The sequence below is a fragment of the Notamacropus eugenii genome, chromosome 5, assembly GCF_028372415.1.
Source record: "Notamacropus eugenii isolate mMacEug1 chromosome 5, mMacEug1.pri_v2, whole genome shotgun sequence".
Classification (NCBI taxonomy): Eukaryota; Metazoa; Chordata; class Mammalia; order Diprotodontia; family Macropodidae; genus Notamacropus; species Notamacropus eugenii.
The window spans coordinates 439,204,903-439,216,626 of NC_092876.1; positions in this window are offsets into that span (position 1 = coordinate 439,204,903).

The following is an 11,724-nucleotide window of genomic DNA, read 5'->3' on the forward strand; positions in this document are numbered from 1 at the left end:
AATCTCTTCTGTCTTTTTTGTCTTCTATTTTATTTGTTTTAGTGGCACTGAAGTACCAGATGAACTGCCCAGAGCACTACCACTCTTTTCTCTAAGAATTCCAAATGTCTCAGATGATGGAAGGAAAACAGGAGGTACCAAGAGGATACTGCAATATAGATAATGCCTCTTGATCCTTTCTGTGACTATTTGCCCCACAGTACACTTATAATTCCTCTCTCAGTCCTTGAGAGATACTTAGGCACTCTCATTTTCATGCTATGTATCAAAATAACCACCTTTTGTGTTAATACTGGTGGAAGAGTGACAGTATTTATAAAATGCCTATAAAACACCAGACATGGTGCTGGGTAGGGATTGATTTGATTTTGTTTTATTGTTTCTTGATGTTTTATGAAGTCATTATCTTCCACTTGCCAAATTCTAATTTTTAAGAAATTATTGTTTTTGGTTTTTTTTCAGTGAGCTTTTCTATCTCCTTTTCTATTTGGCCAATTCTATTTTTTAAGGAGATCTTTTCTTCAGTGAATTTTTGTACCTCTATTTCAATTTGATCAATTTTATTTTTGGAGAACTTCTTCTCCTCTTTGGATTTTTGTACCTCTTTTACCATGTGGTCTATTCTGTTTTTTAAAGTGTCTTTTATTCAGTATTTTTTATGTCATGTTTACAAAGCTGTTGACTCTTTTTTTTCACAATTTTCTTGCATCATTCTCATTTTTCTTCCGAGTTTTTCTTTTACATATTTACTTGATTTTTAGAATCATTTTTGAGGTCTTTCATGGCCTGAAGCTATTTTTTTTTTTTTAGTCTTTGAATACAGCAGAGTTTTAATTTTTCTATCTTCTTCTGTATATGTGTTTTAATCTTCTTTGTCATCATAGTAGCTTCCTATAGTCAGAATTTTTTTCTGTTGTTTGCTGATTTTTCCACACTATTTTTTTTACTTTTAACTCTGCCAAAGTGTGGCTCTGCTTCCAGGTAGGAAGAAATATTTTCCCAAGATTCAGAGATTTTGTGAAACTATTTTCAGAGCTAGTTCTGGGTTTCTGTAAACTTATTGTATAAGTAAAGGTATATTTACTATTCTCCTGGCTTGTACTCCAGTCTCCAGAGAAAATCACAAGCATTTTTTTCTGCCCTAGAAAGGTGACTAAGGTCCCCACTCCCCTACAACCACAAGCTCTGGTGTGCTAGTGATGGTCCTAGACCCAGGACTGCTACTGAGGACTGTGACCCATACCTGACTATGGGAAATGTAACAAAGTTCTACCCTTAGTGTCAGCAAAAGAACCCCTATAAAATCTTTCAGACCACTTGTTTAACCCCCTTACCGTCTGTGAGCTGAGAACTCTGGAAGCAGTAACTGCCACTGATTATTCAGTTCCCCCCAAGGTCTGCACTTGGTTTGCTGGGTCTGGTCTGTGCTGTCATGGCCTGAATTGTGCTGAGTTTCACTCTCACCACAAATAATAGACCTTTCCTGCCAACCTTCTACATTGTCTTGGGCTGGAAAATTGTTGCACTCCATCCTTTTGTAGGTTTTGTGCTACAGGATTTATTTTGTCATTATTTTAAAAGTATCTGGAGAGAAATTTGGTAGAACTCAGGTGAGTCTCTGCCTTTTCTATGTGATCTGGGCTTTTCCCTCCCAGGAAAAAGTCAATATAGTGGCATTGGATAGAGAGGTTTAGAGACAGCAGTTCTCCTTTCTAGGAGAATTACAAAGTAATAGTAGCAACTTGCATCGATTTCCGTGGCAGGGAAAGGAGGAATTATTACTGACTCAATTGTGATCTGCAGTACTTATTCCGGATGGCTTCCAGCTATGAATTTGGTAATTACATTTTGAATTTGACTATGCAAAACAGTTCTCCTACACATGGAGGTAATATTTTCTTATGACAGGTAGGAGAGTGTGGCCAAGCTAACAACTACAGGAAAACTATGAGCCATGTATTAAGATTGAGGTGCATCAATTCAGTTCCACAGTTGATATTCCAGTTGTTCCTAGCAAGTATCCATATCCCCACAACCCTTTCTTGTTAGTGATTTCATTCCCTGCTGATAATGATTTTGGGTAACCTTGTCTCAATGGTGAAAGTAAGACTAAGAGCACTGAAGAAAAGGCTGGGTAGTTGAGATGTTAGACTCTACCGAAAGTGGTGGAGTACTCTCATTTGTACCACTAAATTCAACATTTTTTAATTTTTTAATTCATTAAAAATTGTATATAATCTCTCAGTAAGGGTGTGATGACTATTTGGGACTTATGAAATTAGCACAATTATGTGGCATTCCTGTTTACTACCTGGATGCTAAGATGATGTCAGGTGGGATGATGGGCAGAGCACTGGGTATGAAGTCAGGAAGACTTGAATTCAAATTTGGCCTTAGACATTCAGTCACAGTGTGACCCTGGACAAGGCACTTATCCTCTGTTTCAGTTTTATATATAAAACAGACATTATAATAACACTTACCTCTCAGGGTTGTTGTGAGGCTTATATAAGATAATTATTGTAAAGTGTTTAGTACAGTACCTGGCCCAAAGGAAGCACTATATACATACATACATACATACATACATACATACATACATACATACATACATATAAAATATATAATATATATGTTGTTGTTTTTATCATTATTACTTTAGTGAGCATATAGCTCCTTGTTTCAAACTTTACCTGATGTTTATTATCAGTCACTAAAAAGAATTATTTCTCTTCTGACATTTTCTGTGGAATATTGAATGACCTTTATATATGATTGTACCACATCTTGTGTAAGAGAGCTTATGAAGCTTATTTTCTCCTTTTCAGACCATTACTTTTGTAATGAACAATTAATAAATGCAATGAGATCTTATATTTTCTACAAGCTTCAGTCAACTGTGAGATGGTAAAGATATGGTCCATTGTTGAATATTGTTTGCAGAAGCTTTATTGTTCTTTATCAATAACCTCATTGAGAATGTCCTCAGTCTGTGACCCACATGATTTTCTACATGTGGGTGAGTTGTTTTTTATCCTTCATTTTGAAGAGGACCACTGACATCATGGATGATGTCTTGATTTGCATGTGAATTCTATTTAAGTGAATTCTATTTAATGAGTTGGAGTTGTACAAGGTTGTCAGCTTTGCTCTTTCTTCCACAGTCATTGAAGTATAGTGTCAAGACAAAAGTCAGGATGAGTGGCAATGACCTGGGATGTAGTGGATCACCTTGGCATCTTCGGTGCCTGACTAAGCTCTTAGCACTCTATAGTACTTGAGTCAGCCTCCTTCTTGGCCATAAATAATTTGTTTTTATCCATCCATTTGATCTGAGGAAGTTTTCACATCACATACTTGGAGTAGACATATCCCTAGCTCACTAATACATTTGAGGCATGAGGTTACCCTCAACCTAGTTTAGCCCATCTGTTGAAATACTTTTACTGGAGTGTGGCTGCTGCATGTGCTATAGCTTCTTGGAGCCACAAATGAGAGTTAGGTGATAGGTGGACATCAAAGGCAGGTGATTAATCTTATAGATCAGAAGTTACTGATAATACTTCCAGTAACAATTTTGGTTGCACTAAAGTCTTAGGTCTTTTCCACATCTTTGCAGTATTTCCCTCACCTTGGTACTCTGTAAATCAGTCTCTCTATTCACTTGTGATTGCATTGACTCTCATACAGATTTCCTCTTTCTATATTTGATCAAATATTTTTGCCTTTTCTGGTTTTGTTCTCTCCAGTGCAATTTCAATATCCCTAGTGAGCACCTCATAGAATAAAATTTTGAGATCCTAATATGATGTCTTCACTGTCCTCAGTGAAGAAGAATTGACTGTAATACAATTTTGTAAATTTGTGACATTTTTCTTCTGTTTGTAATCTTCCTATTTTCATTCAGGAATGCTATTGGAATTGCTTTGTTTAGTTGAGTGTACTGTCAAGCTTTCCTCAGACTGGAATTTTTCTTCATAGATATGATAAAGTTATTAAGAGAAAGATTATAGGGAGATAATAGAAAAAAAAGGCTCCAAAAAGAACCTAAGGGCACAGTCACATTTAATGGGCAACCTTAAACAAAAGAAGCTGGGGAGTAGTCAGACAAGCAGGAAGAGATTCAGGATATATCAATATGACCAAAATCTAGAGAGAAGGCACCATACCCTCTCCTTCATGAAAAGAAAACGATTTACAGTGGCAAATGGTATAGAATGGTCAAGAAGTATGGGAACTGAGAAAAAGGACATTAGAAATTGAGAAATTGAGAACATGAAACTTCTCTTCAAAGATACTAATTACTGGATTATTAGTAACTTTAAAGAGATGAAGTTTCAGTTGAATGACAAAGTAGGAATTCAGATCACAGAAAATTTAAATGGGAGAAAAGAGAAACTGTAAGTCCTTAGTATAGTTGTTTCAAAGAGCTTGACTGATAAAGGGAGAAGAATTATAGGAAGATATATGGCAAGAATGAGAAAATGTAAGACTATAGTAACATATACATGTATTTATATACATATATGTATACAGATATAGGCAAATATGTAAAGAAGGCTTTTTGTTCCCTTTTGGAAAGGAAAAGATGGACATTTTTATAGGCATCAGGAAAGGAATTATTAAAGGAGATAAATTTCCCTCTCTTCGTAAAAATTGGAAATTTTTCTGTAACTTCTACCCTTAGAGACTTGTCTGGGGGCAGTTAAAGATAAAACAAGACTTGTCTATGGTCACATTTCATATGAAGAGTTGAGGCTTCTTGATTCCATGGCCTTTCATTCTCTATTTGACTTCTATCCCCTATTTTATGCTGCCTTATACAAAATAGATGTCTAATACACATTGAATGGAGTTGGATTGAGGTAGGTAGCATTAAGATGTTAAAGATTAGATGAAAAGAGTTATAAGGAACTTTGAGGAGCTCTCATTTCCCCCTCATTTCCTTCTTGTTCTTTAGATGAAATATCATGCAGCATTCTTGAAAGAATTTATTAAAATTCCATCAATGAAGCACTGTTATTATGAACCCTCTATGAGGATATGGAAATAGCCATGTAATAAAAGACTTCCATTTTAATTTGAAAAAAACAATAAAAGAGATAGGTTGGAAATGGGGAATGGAGTTAAAGTACTGATGAGAAAGGAGTAGAAGGAGAGGAGAGGAAGTACATGGTAAATAACTTCAATTTGGAGACTGAAACACAAGAGGAGATCATAAAGTGAGAGGGTGAGGAAGCAATACTATGTGAGACTGAAAGGAAGAAATGAAGGTTTGTAGCAACTACTGCTGTGAGTATATTGAAGAACTGAGTAAGATTGCTTTGGTGCAGTACAGACTGTTTAGATTAGATGCCAGAAATGTGTAGTGGAACCAGTCAGCACATTATTATGACTTCATCCAGCTTTGTGTAGTTTCATGTGCATAGTGGGGAAAAAAGGAGGTGGATTGGCAAGGCATTATTGTGAAGCTACAACAGAATTATAGAATTGGGGATTTGACTTCAGCAGACACCTAGTCTATTTCATAAACAAAAGATTCTTCTCTATAATATACACCAAAAAGTAATCCTCTGGCTTCTGCTTTAAAAGTTGAAAGAATGTGAAATCCACCACCTCTTGAAATAAGCAATTCCACTTTTGCATATCTGTTAGTAAACTCCCAGGCTAAAGCCTAGATTGCCCTCTCTATGTACCCTAATATGTTCCATCCATTGTTCATGGTTCTACCCTTAATGATCAAACATAATAAAACTAATCCCTCATAGCTCTGCAAACACTGGAACGCAGCTATTATGTTCCCCCTGAGTTTTTTTTTTTCCCCTCTTGGCTAAACATGTCCAGTTTCTCTAAGCCAGATTCTTATGTATTATGGATCAGGAACCTTCACCATCCCATTTGCCCTACTCTGGACACTCTCTAGCTTATCATAATCATCCGTAACTCAACACAATACTATATACAAGGCTTGACAAGGGAAAAATAGAGTGTTTCTTCCACTTTCCTATTCCAGGAAGCTGTATTTAACCCCTAATGAAATGTAGCACTGAATTAACTTTACTGGCTGTTGTCTTACTGCTAAAACCTATTGAGCTTTTTGGTCCACTTAAATGTCTAAATCCTTTGCAATATAACTATTGTCTATCTATATGTAAAGAGAAAAAGAATATGTGAGTAAAGCATAGTGTAGAGTTAAACTGGTTGAATAAGGAATCTGGAATAGGAAAAGAATTAGGTGTAACCAGAGCAGAGGAAAAGATCTGAGAAAATACTGAGAGACAGAGACTCTGAAGATCATGATAAAGATGAAAAATGATTTTGGAATAGTAAGAGAGAGGTGGACCAATAAATGATCATGAACAGATGAAGGGATTTTTGAATTCTTTTTTTATAATTAATTTGTTTGTCTTCAGTTTTCAACAATCACTTCCATAAGTTTTAAATTTTGTCCACCTCACTCCCTCCTCCCTCCCCCCAATGGCATCCAATCTTATATGGGTTCTGCACACGCATTCTTATTAAGCACATTTTTGCATTAGTCATGTTGCATAGAAGAATTAAAATGAATGGGAGAAACCATGAGAAAAACCAAAACAAAGCAAAACACAACAAGAGAAAAACAATAATCCACTTCATTCTATGTTCCTACTCTGTAGTTCTTTCTCTGGATGCAAATGGCATTTTGCATTTTGAGTCCTTCGGAAATGTTTTAGGTCCTTGCATTGCTGTGAAGGGCTAAGTTTTTCAGATACAGTCTTTGCACACTATGGCTCTTACTCTGTATCATGTGCTCCTGGTTCTGCTTACTTCACTCAGCATCAGTTCGTATAAATCTTTCCAGAGGGAAAGGCAAAAATAAAGCAAACAAAATAAAATTATATCATAATTTGTCCTTCTTGTTTCTGTTCATGTCACTTTGTTCATGTAAACCATTTTGTCTTTTTCAAACTATATTTTCCCTCACTTATTTTTATAACACAATGGTATTTCATTATATTCATATTCCACATTTTGTTCAGTCATTCCCCATCTGATCATCACCATCTTTGTTATTATATGACAGGAAGTTTTTGATCTTATTTTTTATTTTTAGACAAATGCTAAAACTTAAATACCTAATAAGAAAAGAAACACTTAAATGCTAAATGTAATTATAAAATAAGAAAAAAAAAACATGCAATGTGCATAGTGGAATGTAGGAGAGGATTCAGAATGTATAGCAATAGTCTTCCATTTCAATAAAACATATTTTAAACACTGTGTGTTATGTTGGATGCTGTCCATCTTTTGGGTTTTCTTTTGTCCTCTCCTGTACACGTTTTACTTTGTTCTCCCCCCATCCTTTCCCCTCTCCCACCAGTGTACAATTACTTCTGGATATATTTACACACACACACACACACACACACATATACACACACACATATCTATCTGTCTATCTATGTCTATATCTATATCTATATCTATGTGTGTGTATATATAGAGAGAGCAAGAGAGAGAGAGACATATACACACAAATGCATATATACACTTATATACATTCATATGTAAGCATATACTTTTCCTAAGAGATTCTGGGTTTTTATTTTCACTACAAAGTGCTGATATAAATATTTTTGTTCAAAACACTACTTACAGAAACAGATACATGAAAGTTGGAGAAATTAATTGTTTAAAAGTAGGCTAAATCAATACAATACAAATAATGAAAATAGTTAAATCATTATACTTAATCAGAATCTTACCAGCAAAACAACCTAAAGATTACTTAAAAAAATTTAAAAACTAAAAATGGAAATCATGTGGAGTCACAAATGGTTAAGAATCTTAAGGAAATCAACGAAGAAAGTGGGAACAATGGGTCATTAGTAATCCCAGAATTCAAACTGTAATACCAAAAACCAAGTATCAAAATAATTTCCCACACATTAAAAAATACAAAGATCAAATAGTAGAATAGCTTATGGATAGAACATATAGAAGAAGTAAACAAACCTAGTAACCTAATATTCCATGAACATAGATGATAGCTACAAGGTTAAGAATTCACTATTTGACCAAAAATTGCTTGGAAAATTAGATAGCACTACAGGTGAACTTAGGTTTAGATCAACTTTCACATCAGATAAACTCCAAATAGATATGTAATCTAGATGCAAAGGCTAGATCATAAACAATTTAAAGAAACAGGGGGAGAAAAACCTTTCAGATTTATGGATAGAAGAGATTATGACCAAACAATGGATAGAGAGGATCATAGAAGATAAAATGGATAAATTTGATTATACAAAATTTGAAAAGTTTCTGCATAAACAAATTCAATAAAGACAAGATTAAATGGAAACAACTGGGAAAAAATCTTCACCATGTTTCTCTGATAAATGGTAGATTTATAAGATACGTAAGAAATTGAATCAAATTTTTAAGTGTACAATTAATTCTTCAAATAAATGATCTAAGGCTAAGGGCTGGTAGTGCTCAAGGGAAGAAACCCAAGCTAACTATAGCCATATGAATAAATGAATCAAATCCCTAATAATTAAGAAAATGAAAAGTAAAGTAATTCTGTGGTTCTCCCCACTTAAAAGAGATTGGAAAATATGACAAAAGAAAGAAAGGAAAGGAGAAGAAAGGAGAAAAACAGAACAAAAGAAAAGAAAATGACATGTTGGAGGTGCTTCAAGAAAACAGATAGCTTGTTAGAGATGTGAATAGGTCCAACCATTCAGAAAAACCATTTAGAATTATGAAAAGTTACTAAGTAGTCTATGCCCTTTGACCACTATCATGTTTATACCCCACAAAGATCAAACAAAGAGGAAAAATTTCTATGTGCACACATTCCTGTTGAGTATGCTTGTTAAAATATCTCTGATCAACTTAGTGACAAGTATGGATGACTTCTTTTTTCTAAAAAATGAAATTTGAGTACAAGTCCTATTGGAATGGTATATGTAAAATGTAAATCCCTCTGATCAAACGTCATTGGGGCTCAGTATGTTGTCCATACTAGAGGTTAATGGTTTTCAGACTAGGCCAAATCAATAATATTTAAGACCTAGAGACCAGGCAGACATTCTGGTGTGGAGGCACATTTTCCTAAAAATGCCAAAAAATTGGAACTAAGAGGCATTTTAGACAACTGGGTATACTCTCAGAGGAATGTGGCTGAATTATAACCAGACAGGTTGGCCCTAACCTGTGTAGTTAGCAGTGATAAGGTCAATAGTCCTAAATAGGGATCTTGTATCTGGGAGGGTTGATGCCAAAGGTCAGACCTAGTTTTTGAGTCTAGGAAAAAAAAATGAAGAAATGTGGTCACAAGGGACAAAGAAATACATTTAGAATATAAAATGCTTTGTTAGTAAGAATTATTTCCATCATTATATTTGTAATTCCCAATGATGATCACAATGCTTGGTAGATTGTAGGCACTTAATAAAGCCTGATGATTGATCACGTATTGCAAACTTTATCAAATTATAGGTAGATAGAAAATGTAAACTAACTGATATTATTTTTTACATCTTTTATTTATCAAAGAACAATAGAATAGAGTTATGGATAGAAATTGAAATTGAACCTGTGATGTAATTGGTACAGGGAACCCTCTGATTAAGAACTCCCCTCTCCCAGTATATTTTGGCATATTCTCAGCAACTTAGAAAGCTGTTTAGAGGCCTAAAACACTAAGTTCCCAGAGTCATGCAGTGGTATGTGTCAAAGGTAGGTCCTCAAACTTTACAGAACAAATTTCCTTAATAAAAGAATTTATTATGTAAAAGTTGGACTCAGGCAAAAGGCCACTCACAAGTCCTAGAGAGCCACATGTGGCCTTAAGACCACAGGTTCCCCACCCCTGCATTAACATGCTACATTTCTCATGACAGGCACTAAATAAATGTTGCATGAATTTTTTTTAATATTACTTGAATTAAGGTCACAGAGAGAGAAGTAATGAGAGTGACTCATTGCTTAATCTCTTATGCTATGGATTTTTATATCTCAGATGAGTAAAAGTTAGATTTGTCCCAGGGCCTTTTATGGTATTAAGAAGCCTGCTGGTACTATTTAAATGACCACATCTTGAAAGTTGCAGGGGCAGAAATCTGGCCAATAATGATAGCTTTTGGTGGGAAGAGATATGTAATATAGGTCTGGAAGTAATTACCAACAGAATTAAGGAGGAGTGAAGAATGAAGCAGGAGATAAATCGTGAAAACATCCTGGAACCAGGCACCAGAAACTAGTGGCCAAAGGCAAAGTCAAAGATTGAAACTAAACAATCTTGAACGCTGAATCCTGTCAAAACTAGAGGTAGAAATGGTGAAGACCTGGCAATCAGTCACCAAAACAGAAACACCATCCTAGAGCCAAGAGGACTTTGATATAGAAGCCAAACTTGGTCTGGATATGCAGACATTTCCATCTTTCTTTCTGAATCAGTGCATATTGAGGGACTGAAATATGTGTATCAGGGTATGTATGGTGCATACTGGGGTATCTTTTATCAGTGTATCTGTGTGTTTTATCTGTTCGTTCATTTATAAACTTATATGTGAGAGGTAACAGTCCATTCAATTCAACAAAAAATTCTTATGATAATTGTATCCATATAGTGCTTTAAGGTTTGTAAGTTTTCTCCTAAATCATTCTTGCTGCTTTATCTCTCCTTTTCTCCCCATCTTGACTTCTTGGTGACCTAACATAGTTGGTATAGTTGACGCAACCCTGACCTCCTCTCTTGAATCCATAGTTTCTTAGTATATTACTGATTATGCCCAACCAAGCCTCAGCCTTGGGTTATTCCCACCATTCATTGCCTTCCTATGCATGTGAGGCAGGCTGAAGGTAAAGAAAACTATGCAACTTATTTTGACTGAGTACACTATAAATTTATTTTACATAACCTCAACTGGTCATTCAGTGCTGCTAGGCAATCCTACTATGATTTTCTTATTAAGTCACTATCCCCTCTCCACAGTAGATCTTCCAAACTATTTCATCCCTCCTCAAACTTTGAATAACTTTCCTCTCCACTACTTTAGAATTAGAAGACATTCTTGAAATTCTCTTGTCTATTAGTGTCAAAATAAATAGAAATGGCTATTATACTGCATATTGACTAAGAAAGAAAAAAAATTAATATTATATAAGCTAGTATGTGTCAAAGAAGGGATTTTAACTTAGGTCCCCTAACTCTAAAATCCTCTGATTTTCCCTTTACACTTGACAGTGACTGGTAATAGCAATGCTTGAGTAGACTGTAGGTCATAATGAGGACACAGTAGATCAAGTTCCAGGCCTGAAGTCATGAAAACTCACCTTCCTGAGTTCATATTTGTCTTCAGATACTTACTAATATGTGTGTTGTGACTTTGAGGAAGTCACTTAACACTGTTTACCTTACTTCTTCTTCTGTAAAATGATCTGGAGAAGGAAATGGCCAACCATTCTTTGCCAAGAAAACTCCAAATGAGGGTGATGAAGACTCAGACATACCGGAAATGCCTGAACAACACAAAGAACTAAGGATACTGGAAGCCAAAAAGGCAAAATGCAGAATGGGATCATGTAGGACTGAGTTCTTTTAATAGAATAGGTGAGTCTAATAGGTGATGGTGATCAGGCAGGGAGAAGGTCAGTAATGAGTTTGTGAACAATTGGAAAACGTATTTTACTAATAAAAAAGTAACAGGAAAAATTTCAGGAGTGAGAGAACTA